This window comes from Leptodactylus fuscus, chromosome 7 (assembly GCF_031893055.1).
Source record: "Leptodactylus fuscus isolate aLepFus1 chromosome 7, aLepFus1.hap2, whole genome shotgun sequence".
Lineage (NCBI taxonomy): Eukaryota > Metazoa > Chordata > Amphibia > Anura > Leptodactylidae > Leptodactylus > Leptodactylus fuscus.
Window position 1 is genome coordinate 111,927,447 of NC_134271.1, and position 12,049 is coordinate 111,939,495.

Below are 12,049 nucleotides of genomic sequence, written 5' to 3' on the forward strand. Positions count from 1 at the left end.
GCTAGCCCCCCCCCCCCTCCTCCTCCTCCTCTGTCATTACTGAACATGACATTAGTGACAGACCCCCATGGAGAAGAGAATCCCCATGGTAAAGGGTTTTTTTTCATTGAGAAGGATCTGTGTGAGCCGATTTGATTTCTCCATATATCCAGCATCCATCCTGCTATTGTGCCGGTCAGCAGGAATCCTCGCTAGTACATGAGAAGTGAATGGAAAAATCATATCTTTATTTTTACCTATTAAATATTGATATTTGGCCCAATATAATAAGGTCATCTTAGCCAATACACTCCATAATCCCGGGGGCTGTAGATGGGGCTTTGCTTTGGGCCCATAGTATAAATGGTTGTGAAGTTCTCCTTTAGACCAAGCAAGAGAATAGTAAATACATTTTTGTGACTCTTCTTGGCATTATCCAGTCCAGTACTGTTGTAGCAATTTGTCTTTTAGTGCATATATTTTTGATATAACTATTTTAATGTATTTCCCCATGGTGGGACTAATAAAGGATTATCTTATTTTGATATACGGTATACATTTGTTGGCAACAAATGTGCTTTGTTTATGGTGACAGGAACACATTAATATAATATATATTATATACTATCTATCTATCTATATACATACAGATAGCTAGCTAGATAATAAAAATGTGGCCACCATCAGTGTTTGGATGCAGATCATGTAGGCCGGTGTATGAAGCTTCTCTTGTCTCCAGTGCTGCAGACTTTCCCAACACATTGGCTAGCTATCCCCTCCTCATTGCAGAGTAGAATTAACCCCTTGATTTCTGTGCTTGCTTCGCGAATATTAACATAAGTATATTAGTCATCAGGGTTGTGGTCCTGGAAGGTTATACCATGTGCACTTAAAGGATGGTTTCATCCTCCGGCAGAAGAGCTCTGCGGTGGGGGGCAGTGATTGTTATTGAGTAGCTAATCTTCTGGGTGTGTGCTAAGGGAATGACAAGCCACTTTTACTACACATGCTTAGCTCACTCTGCACTTTCTCTAGTCAAAGATCACCCTTTTCATTTGCAAGTTGTCAATTCAGCCTTTGCATTATGGGAATAGATATCGAAGGTTGTATCCCCAGATTTATTTATTTTTCTGCAGAATTCCCATACTTATCAGCTATAAAATAAATCTGAGCAAGTTCTAAATTACTGAAGTGTTTTCTTTTATTTGTAATATAAAATATATACGTAACTCTGTTGATATATTTGTATGCATGATTTTTTATCTTATTTTTTGGAGGTCTGTATTAGGGGTCAGATAGTGTGAATCCAGGTTTTGTGGCATTGACAGAGCAATGTTCAGACAGATGTTTTTTTTTCCATGTTAAGAAATCTGCTCCTGATTGGAAAGAAAATCTGCAATAAAAACCCAAATTTAAAGGGAACTTTCAGGTTAAGGCCCCACGTAGCTTTTTTTGTTGAAGATTTTGTTGCAGCTTTTTGAGCCAAAGCCAGGAGTGGATTGAGCAAAAGGTTGAGATAGAGCTGCCTGTATATTTCCCATTCCTTTTGTAGTCATTATTGGCTTTGGCACAAACAACCGCAACCAAAATACTGCATTTCTGCAAAGTGGGGCCTCAGCCTCAAGTGGTTTTTCCACTCTAAACTGGTCCCACTATGTGTAGAATCGAGTAATGACCTCTCCTATGGTTCATTGCAAAGTTTCCTGTTGCTGAAAAGTCAAGTTATAGGATTTTAAATCCCTAGATTGGCATAATCAGATTTCCGGGGGGGGGGGGGGGGGGGGGGTGTTATAGCACTATATTGTGTTATTGACATGTCCCTGATATCCTACTTAGCTGCCAGCCTTACAGGGTGCAATGTAGTGTAAGGGCTTGTTCAAATTTGCGCCCTGTCTCCGTTTTGCAAGTTTCCGTTTCCTGTCCGAAACTGGACAGGAGACTGAAACCTGCAGGTATTTTTCAAACCGATTCATTTGAATGAAGTCCTACAACAGTCCTACAACACGTACTGGATGCTGGCAGGTTGCAGGAGATATGAGTCACATTTTTGCAGACATTTGTGCACATTGTAGTTTTTCACAAACTGCTCTATTATGTAACGCGTCCAATATATATCCACCCACACGGTAAATCTGTAGTATAGTACAGCATGAAGCTTCTTTTACGGTATGCTTTCCAGTTATGAGAAGCCTGAGCATACAGTGTTTTGTGATATTTCTGTTTTCAGTCTCTGGTACAAGCCGATGGGTTGTCTGTATGTTGTGTTAGAGATTTATCGCTGGAACGTTATATTGACTCTTCATTGATGCTGGCACGCTCCTCACGCTGTGTGTAGTATTGATACCTGAATGTACAATGCAAGTCACTGCTCTGGTGGAACTAAGGCATGGACCAGAGATTTGATGACCTCTGCGGGCACTCAATGTATCATTATTATGGATAAGTTGGCACCATGAAAAGACACATATTAGCGGGGGCAGCCAGTTGTGAATTCATGCTCCATTCACATAAACTATGCTAACATCCATTATTGGGCATCAGCACATTCTGGACACTATACAAATGTGTATTGAAGTGTCTGTCTGATATTCCAAAAACTGGAGAACCATGTAGGACCCAGAAAACCCCATTATTAGTCAAAGACTAATGCAACAGATTTGGCAATGCATTTTGACTTTTGTTAAACAGAAACCACTACCAAGTATGAATAGAGCACAATGCTGACCATACACATATACTGGTTGGCCAAGTATTTGTTTAGTTGACAGCAATCTGGCTCAGTTTCCCCCAAGCATGCTCAGCTCATCCGAGCGTTCATGTTATTGAATGGGGAGATGGTGAGGAAACTGCTGCCAGTCGGCTATCTTACTGAGAATAGAAGATTTCTACTGCCTGTTCCTATTCTCCTCCAAAACCTGCCTTCGGGAAGAATCAGGAGTCCCACATACACTTTAGCTGGTCTGTAGGTCCTCCTGATATTAAGGGAACATTCCCACGAAGTAACGCGGCACTCAATCTGACACGTAAACACGTGTCAGAGTGAGCGCACAAAACCAGAATCCCATTGACTTCAATACGTGCTGTCTTACACGCGCTACACATTGAAATCAATGGGTTAAAAAGCCTCCCATTGATTTCAATTTGTAGCGCACGTAAGACGGCACATATTGAAGTCAATGGGATTCTGTTTCGAAGCGCTCACTCTGACACTTGTTTACATGTCAGAGTGAGCACCGTGTTACTTCGTGGGAACGGGCCCTTACAGGTTTGGCCAGCAGTCATCTACTCATAGATTGTAAGCCCTTGCAGGCAGAGCCCTCTATCCCGCTGTGCCAGTTGGTCACTGTCAGTATTATAAATGTTTGTACATTTTGTGTACCGTATGTGAACCCTCAAATGTAAAGCACCATAGAATTAATGGTGCTATATAAATAAACAATAATAATTTACTGTGTATGTCAAGCTTAAGGGGATATTCCCATCTGGCACATTTATGCATTGGGCAGCTTTGTCTATTTTCAGAACTCCCATAAATGATTGGAGCATGGCTATGTCTTCATTCTGAGACAGGAGTCAGGGGACCTCCATTCGTAGGCTCCGTTCTTACGGAGTAACACGCCGCTCATTTAGACACGTATACATGTGTCAGAACGTGGCGTTTCAAAACAGATCCCATTGATTTCAATGGGTGCCGGCTTAGACGCGTAACACATTTTTGAAGCACCGCGCTCTGACCCGTGTATATGTGTCTAAATGAGTGGCACATTACTCCATGAGAACGGAGCCTTAAGATAAATGCAGGCTTGTTTCTGGGATTGCAGCTCATCTCCATTAAAATGAATAGGGCTGAATTGCGAGACCACACAAAACCTATGGACAGGTGTGGTGCTATTCCTGGAACAAAGCAGCCATATTTTTCTAATCCTGGGCAACCTTTTTAAAGCTTCGGTCATTGACCTCTGTTACCTTTTATCAGGCAACATTATTGCAGTGTGAACTCACTGTAAGTCCACTGTGCTGACAAGTTAAAAATAATAAAGGAAACATTCAGACAAAACAGATTTCCTGTGTGAATTCTGCATTTAAAATCTGCAGTATAATTTGCAGCACAATATATAGGAATGGTATTGTTATTGCAAAGGTTGACATCTGCTTCAAGTCTACCGAAAAAAAGTGATATGATTAAAATTTTTAAAAGGGTTATACCGCCAAACGTATTTATCTATCCGTAGGACAAAGAATAAATTGCTGATCGGAGGGGTCTGACCACTGAGACCTGTAACTCAGTGTCTTGGATAAACTATATAGGGCCCATTTAGGGCTCACATTGCACATTTTTCCCTATCAGTATGTCCTCGGAGTACGGGAGGAAATCCACATGAACACTGGGAGAACATACAAACTTCTTGCAGACGTTTTTGGAAGGATTCGAACCCAGGACTCCAGTGCTGCAAGGCCACCGTGTGGCCCAGAATAAGGGTCAATGAACACAGTTTTTGGGTGTGGATTTCGCGTCAGAATTCGCATGGAAAAAAAGCCTCTTATTGACTTCAATGGGTTCCTTTTTCCGCGAGCAGAATCTGCGTCAGAAACCGCGTCCAAAAACTCTGTGTGCATTGACCCTAAATGGAATTTTGTGAAACCATATTCACACAGTTTTGCATTTTAAAGATGTAGAATTTTTGGAGGGCGAGCCCTATATGTTACATTTGTGCATTACTTTTAAGCTGGCTGCACAAAGTGGACTAGACTAACTTTGCACTGTCTAAAAGTTAGACCATATTAGTTTGAGAGTCTGAAACGGCAGCAGACTTTACAAAGTGACTAATAAATCTGGCGTTCTTTTACACTGTATAGTCTAACTTTTCACCACTTATTAGTTGGCTTAGTTTCTGACTATTTTGGTGCATTTCTGATGCACAGTTTTGCGTTTCAAGCCCTGGCCAATTGTGAGATGGGCCACAGAAACTGTAAGCTAAGCTCACACTAGCATTACTTCTCTATTGTTCTGGACCGTGGAGGAAAGATAGGAAAGAACGCTAAAATAGTGGTAACACCTGGAGTCTGATGGGCCCCATTGACTGTGGTGTTTAAAAACGGAAAATAGCAGAGGGAAAATGTCACACCCGGCGTGTGATGGAGTGGGGGGGGGGGCGGCGGAGTCTGCGTTCCTGGCCTGCTAGCAGAAAATTACTGTAATGACTCTAGTATAAGCCATGGAGCACTTTTTCAGCACTTATACTCCAGTGTTTACGGTACCTTTGAAGCCCAATACGTTGATCGCGAAGGATGTATGGGTCGATCGCGGGATGCAGCTAGGCTAAGAATCATCTCTGGACACTGGCAGGCTGGGGCCTTTCACTCGTTCGCAGTCAGGGCTGCGGCAGCCCCGCGTGCAAGTGTCCGGATATGACATTCAGCCGGCGCTGTGAACAAGCACTCCGCGCTCCCCGCTCTTAGGGATGAAGGGAGCCGGGGTGCCGCTTGTTCACAGCACAGGCTAAGAGTCATCTCCGGACACTTGCGGGCAGGGCCGCTGCATCCCTGACTGCGAACGAGTGCAAGGCCCCGGCCTGCCAGTGTCCAGAGATGATTCTCAGCCTGCGCTGTGAAGAAGCAGACACTGGAGACTGTCTCCTGCTCTCACGCTTTGCCCCGCCCACAAGAAGTGGGTAGTAGATCTTATCCCTTGGTCAGTGTAGAAAATAGCTCACATACTGAAAAAGTGAGAACCCCTACTGTAGATGCTGTAGCATTAATAAAAATCATAGCTTTTTGTGTTTGACAGTGCCATGGGTGTCTAGAAAAAGAAGTTTTCTCCATAATGCTGATTAGTCAGTTGGACCACTGGGGCCTTCCCAAAAGGTAGAGCACTGTTCACACTATTAATGTGCGTGCTGCCCCACTGCTCTGACATCGCCATCCCTTTGGTGAAAATTGCATATGCGCAATATGCTCTAGCAGACCATGGTGTGTGTGTGCAAACTATGCATGTACTGTCTGTCCTTTCAGGCATGATTTTGAGATCTCGGACTCTGTCTAAACAGAGTTTCAGGTCAGAATCATATCTCCTTGTTTGCATCTCGCTGAGATTGTCCACTTGACAGTAGAGAGTTCATTATATCAGGTGCCAAAACTGTCTCACTGATTGCTCAGGAACGGTGTTGGTTAGAGGAAACATTCCAGTTGTGCCAGAATCAGTGGTATGGCACCTATTAAAGGATGCAAAGACCTGGAGTTGGGGAAGTGGAGTGGTGCACACTATAGTGTGAGCCCTGTAATAAAACTGACATGGGCTCTGCTTGATGTATGACTTCACACAAGGTGTTTTACCACTGTCCTGTACACCCTGCCCACTCCTACACACCACCAGCCTGTTCACCGAGTCAGCACCCGTTCTCTAAGGGCCTAGACATAGTGTACAGATCTCCGTTATCATCTGATTGAAGTGCTGTGGATAGATTCATAGGAAACAAAGACCAGAGAGCCAGATTCAGGCACAATTTTATACCGCAAGGAGGAAAATTTTGTTAATGCAATAACTTATAAACTTGATTAAGTCTCCAAATGCTAAAAAAAAAAGTAGTTTAAAATTTAGTTATGCTTCAAGTGTTTCTGAAGCCTCAAGCTGTGTTGAAGTTTTTGAAGTGAAAACCAGTTGTAGATCATGCGCTATGAAGGACAGCTTTTTTTGCGATTTATTAAAACAATATATATAAGGAAAGCCATAAGCTGGTTTGGGGCAACTAAACCACCGGCACGATGTTATGCAGCTGTGCTTACGTCACCTGACTGTCCCGGCATTCTTAAAGAGGACCTTTCATCAGATTGGGCACAGGCAGTTCTATATACTGCTGGAAAGCTGACAGTGCGCTGAATTCAGTTTTTTTTTTTTTTTTTTTTTCTTTTTCCAAATTCAGGCCCTGCAGATTGAACACTTGCACATAAAGCGAGATGTACTGACTTCTTATTAATCGGGCACAATGCACTGAAGTGGACTCTGGGACTCATCTCCTGAGTTCACATGGGGTTTTTTGGACCGGATTTTGACGTGGAGGCCGCCTCAGAATCCAGTCTTAAACAGTTAACTTTTGGTCCTGGTACCGTAGCTCTTTACAGTCAAAGGGCGTTTCTGACACTCTGTCAGGTATGTCCTTCTTCACAGCAGCGCCTATCGCGCTGTACAGTGTGAGCGGGGAAGAACACCCCCTCCCTCTGCTGACAGAGCTCGTCCATAGACGAGTATTATCAGGAGGGGAGGAGGTGTTTCTCCCCGCTCACACTGTACAGCGCAATAGGCACTGCTGTGGAGAAGGACGTACCTGACAGACTGCGAGGAAAGCCCTTCTGACTGTAAAGCGCTACGGTACCAGGACTGATAGCGCTTTACCCGGGGCACAGATTGGGAAAGCCGATAGTGCGCTGAATTCAGTGCACTGTCAGCCTTTCAGCAGTATATAGAACTGCCTGTGCCCAATCTGATGAAAGGTCCTCTTTAAGTATTCTAAGCTATATCTGGCCCTGCAGATTGAACACTTGCGCATAAAGCGAGATGTACTGACTTCTTATTAATCGGGCACAATGCTCTGAAGTGGACTCTGGGACTCATCTCCTGAGTTCACATGGGGTTTTTTGGACCGGATTTTGACGTGGAGGCCGCCTCAGAATCCAGTCTTAAACGGTTAACTGCGACTGGATGCCGGTGCACTGTGGCATTCCGGTCTGGATTAGGCCCAAATGAAGAGGCCTAGTCAGGAGGGAGTGTCGTGCCATGGACGCTGTGGCGGAATCCGCTGCAAGAAAGGGCAGGTCGCTACTTTTTTCCATGAGCGTAAAAAAAACGCTAGCAGAAAAAAGTGAACATTGAAGTCAAGGGGAGCTATTTTTTGGAGTCGGATTCTGAGGCGGATTCCGCATCAAAATTCGGTCCAAAAACCCCTGTATGAACTTACCCTAAAGAGGACTGTCAGCTATTGAATACATAGATTTAGGACCCTAAGCCGCAGCTACATCACATTAGTGCTTTAGGGGGCTTCTGGGCCAAAGATTTTGATGACCTAAGTCCTCTGTATTAATTTCAGGTGTGGTCCAACACCTGCCCCTGACATATAGCTGAAAAATCCTGAAAAAAACTATCTTAAAGGTGCTGCATTTTGTATTTCTTTAAATTTTCAACAACTCTTCACACGTACGTTTCCGTTCTTAGTGTCCACTTGAGCACCCGAAAAACGGAAACCGAATCTGCTTAAAAAGCGGTTACCCGCAGATTAGAATAGGTTCTGCCCAAATAGGGACTTTTTTTTTTTTTCTGCATTTTTCATGTAGAATTGGGGACAGAATCCCCGAAAGGAATCCAAGCACTGTTGTGACCCCAGCCTCTATTGATGTAGGTAAAATGGCGCATGCGATAATATGAGAGGAAATGCAGGCACATTCATTGATTCCTTTTGCAGTTGTTTCTGATGCCTCCACACTTTTGACGTTCTCCTCTTCCCTGGGACTATCTTGACTGCATGTTGTATACAGACATAGAGTAAAGATCGTATAATAAAATGATCCTTCTATGAATATTACCATTGATTACAATAATAATTTTCCGCTGTCATCCACCTACTGCAGTGCTTGTTGCTAGGCAATGACCAGAACATATTAGTCCCATGTTTAGCGTGTCTTGTGTTTTATATCTTTTTAGTTAATTAGGGAGTCGTTCAGACTTATTGTTATAGTGGAGTTTCTTGTGCAGCTTATAAACATGGAACATTGAGAAATCTCAGCTCTGAATTCTGACAATGGTAGAAATGACAAGATATGTCAGTATTTTACAGTGGTTCATTCGGGGTTTCTTTTGCATCACAAGCAGGTACCGATAGTCTATGGACAGGGTTCATTGCAGCCTATGTTCTTCTGGGTATTGGTTGCTTAAAATGTGGCATCCTCAGTGATCTTGGTATCCAGAGGGATAGTCATTTATTGCACAGGAGTGAATAGTTAAAGGACATGTCTGACTCACAAGCTGCTTAAATTATGTAGCTTTAGTACATGATTCCGCATCTGAGCCATTAAAATTATTGTCTACAGCATGTTCTTAAAGGGGTTTCCAAGATTTCAAGAATGTTGGCCACGAGCAGGCAATGGTGCACCACTATTAACTATACTGCACCATGTGCAGTGTCACAACTTTAAAGGGATCATTCAAACTTTTTTTTTCTCACTAACACGTGAGAATAGCCTTAAGAAAGGCTATTCTTCTCCTACATTTCGATGTCTTCTCCGCAACGCTGTTCGCTTGAAATCCCGGTTTTTGTCGGTATGCAAATTAGTTCTCTCACAGCACTGGGGGCGGGCCCCAGCGCTCAAACAGCACTGGGGGCATCCCCAATTCTGCGAGAGAACTCTCTAGGGATGCCTCCATCTTCTTCAGCAAGGGCCTCTTCACGCGTCTTCTTCCGGCACCTGGGGGGTCAAAATTCAACACATGCGTAAATCGGCTCTGCCAGCGAGCCTTGGGTAGAGCAGACTTCACATGCGGGTGGCCATTTTTTTCTGGCCGCTTACGCGAGCATGTGCCGTACGCTCCTGTAGTTCTATGGCCGCCCGCATGTGAAGTTGGCTCTTCCCGAGGGCTGCTGGCAGAGCCGACTTGCACATGCATTGAATTTTGACCCCCCCCTGCGCAGCGGAAGAAGACTCGTGAAGAAGCTGTTGCTGAAGAAGATGGAGGCGGCGCTGGATAGAGTTCTCTCGCAGCATTGGGGACGCCCCCAGTGCTGTGAGATAACTCATTTGCATACCGACATAAAACGGGATTTCAAGCAAACGGGTAGAAGAAGAATGGCCTTTCTTAAGGCTATTCCGATGTGTTAGTGAGAAAAAAAATGACTTTGACTGATAGGATCCCTTTAAAGGGTGTTTGTTGGCAGGAAACCAGTCACCTTGTATTGTAGATTATATTATGCAGAGCACCATCACACCTTTAGATAGTCCTATTGATGCACCATTTCCTTGGACGTCCTGTTTTTATAAAAAAGCATGTAAGTCTCAAGTGCAATGGGGAGAGCCAGAACCTTCAAGGGCTTTTTCAAGGAAATGGTTAATCTATTGAACGTCTGAATAATTTGATAGTGCTCGATACAATCCACTGTGGCTGGTTTGCTATAGAGTTTCCTGGTGACGGGGCTCCCTTTTCTTTCAGTTCCTAAGACTTTATGGTCTGTGTGTAAGTATGGATGTTGGTTTCTTCCGTATGTGTACATAGATCTCTATAAAGTCCTAAGTAATTGCCTCTCTCCTAAGCAGATACTCTTCAGTCAGTTCTTCACAGTATGAACATGTTCTAAGTTTCCTGTAATCATAAGCGAGCCATGAAGCCTGACATGTAATGCCGGCAAAGGAACAAGTGACCTTGAAAGTCAGTGGATGTCGGCAGCCGCTCAGTGTGATGATGTCACCAGCGCTGCTGATCTTCAGAGAAGCTTAATTTCGTGGAATAGGCTCAGATTACTTTGTCAGTTATGATTTCTGCTAAAGAAATCCAATACCAAGATATAGATGCTATTTCATGAAAGGTCAATGAATTGCGCACGCTTATAAATGTCACCTCCGGAATAGATGGTCCTTTTCTTTTAGCAAGGCCACCCGACGCGTTTTCTGACACCTATGGCAATTTTAATTTGTGAAAAAGAAAAAGTGATGACTGGTGAGCGTTTTCTCTTCGTTAAACTTGATCATACTGTCATAGTCCTGAACAGGCACCCTGGGGACCATGACATACGCTACGCTAACTGGCCAAACTGGCAAATGGCTGGCAACTTCTGTCCTAGAATAGATTATCCAGTTCGGGAAACTTCTCATCTGTTCTCCTTCAGTGTGATCTTAGCTGTGAACTTGGGATATCTATAGATTGGTAGGACGAAGGTGCCATTAGCTTCAGCCCCATTGATTTCTATGGTAGGAACATCAACATATCTCTTAGATATGAAGATCTCAGTTTCACTAAAGGGGAAAGAGTACTTCATCACGCGTCATAGCTTGTTCACCGGGGTCCAATTTATAGACCCCCGACACTGCTCTCTTCTGACACGTGAAAAGTATACAAAGATACCCTTTAGTTACAGTCCACGGTATACTGCGGTAACATAGTGGAGATGAAGTTAATTATAAATTAGGAGTCATTTACCAGATCCTTCTTGCTCCCGGTTTCTGAAGTAATTGAAGTCTCTGCCATCCTTGACTTAGACTTGCTGGAGGCACTGAGGACATTAACTCTTGTCAAAGACAACAAAAGCAGTTTTTATGTCTATTTGCCTATTATATAGTACGCTAGATACTATAAGCTGTATTCTGGACACCACATGACCCTTTTGGATCTTTTGAAATGTATTTTTTCTATTATTGCTGTTAAACTGATAGACTAAAATTTCTTCAATTACAGCAGATCTCGAACAGCGTCCCAGGGGTTTGAACCCTATATTATACACCCATCTGACTACTGCACGCATTTCATACACCCCTCTGGATGTGGTAGTAAAATGGGAGCTGGTTCAGGAGGCCATAGGCTCCCATTTTTAGGGTAATCTACATATACCTTAGCAGCTATGGGGTCCACTGGCAGATGACTAGTTATTACCTACTGCCCCTGTCATTGATATCAGTTGCAAGTCCAAGTGTTTGTTGGGCAAACTGAGTGGTAGCCATGGCTCAGCCACTAACATTTAATAGCCCTGTTATGTCCCACCTGCTGTTTATAACATAGTAGTCTACTGATGGATCTTGCGCCAGTATTTTATAATCCAAAGCTGCCTGCTCACATTGGATCAACTCCCTCGCCCAGTAGGAGAGTCGTAATGTGGTCTTGCTCTGAAAATAAGACAATTTATCATGTAACTAGTATAATAGGACATTCAGTGCCACATACTTTGTACATTTGCTCGCTGAAACCTCTTAAAGGATTGGTAATAGACATGAACTTCTTCGCAGATGCATGAAGCAGAATTCTAGATCTAGTCTGATATGGTGGTTACTGGAGCTCAGCTCCTAGCCATTTCAGTACATATTATAGGGAAGATTTATC

At 43.5% G+C, this 12,049-nt stretch overlaps 1 protein-coding gene across 2 annotated transcripts in view; it reads left to right on the forward strand.

Moving 5' to 3' along the window:
* The window catches only part of TTBK2 (tau tubulin kinase 2), an 85,147-nt gene that overhangs the window by 993 nt on the left and 72,105 nt on the right, over positions 1 to 12,049 (forward strand). The window lies entirely within an intron of this gene.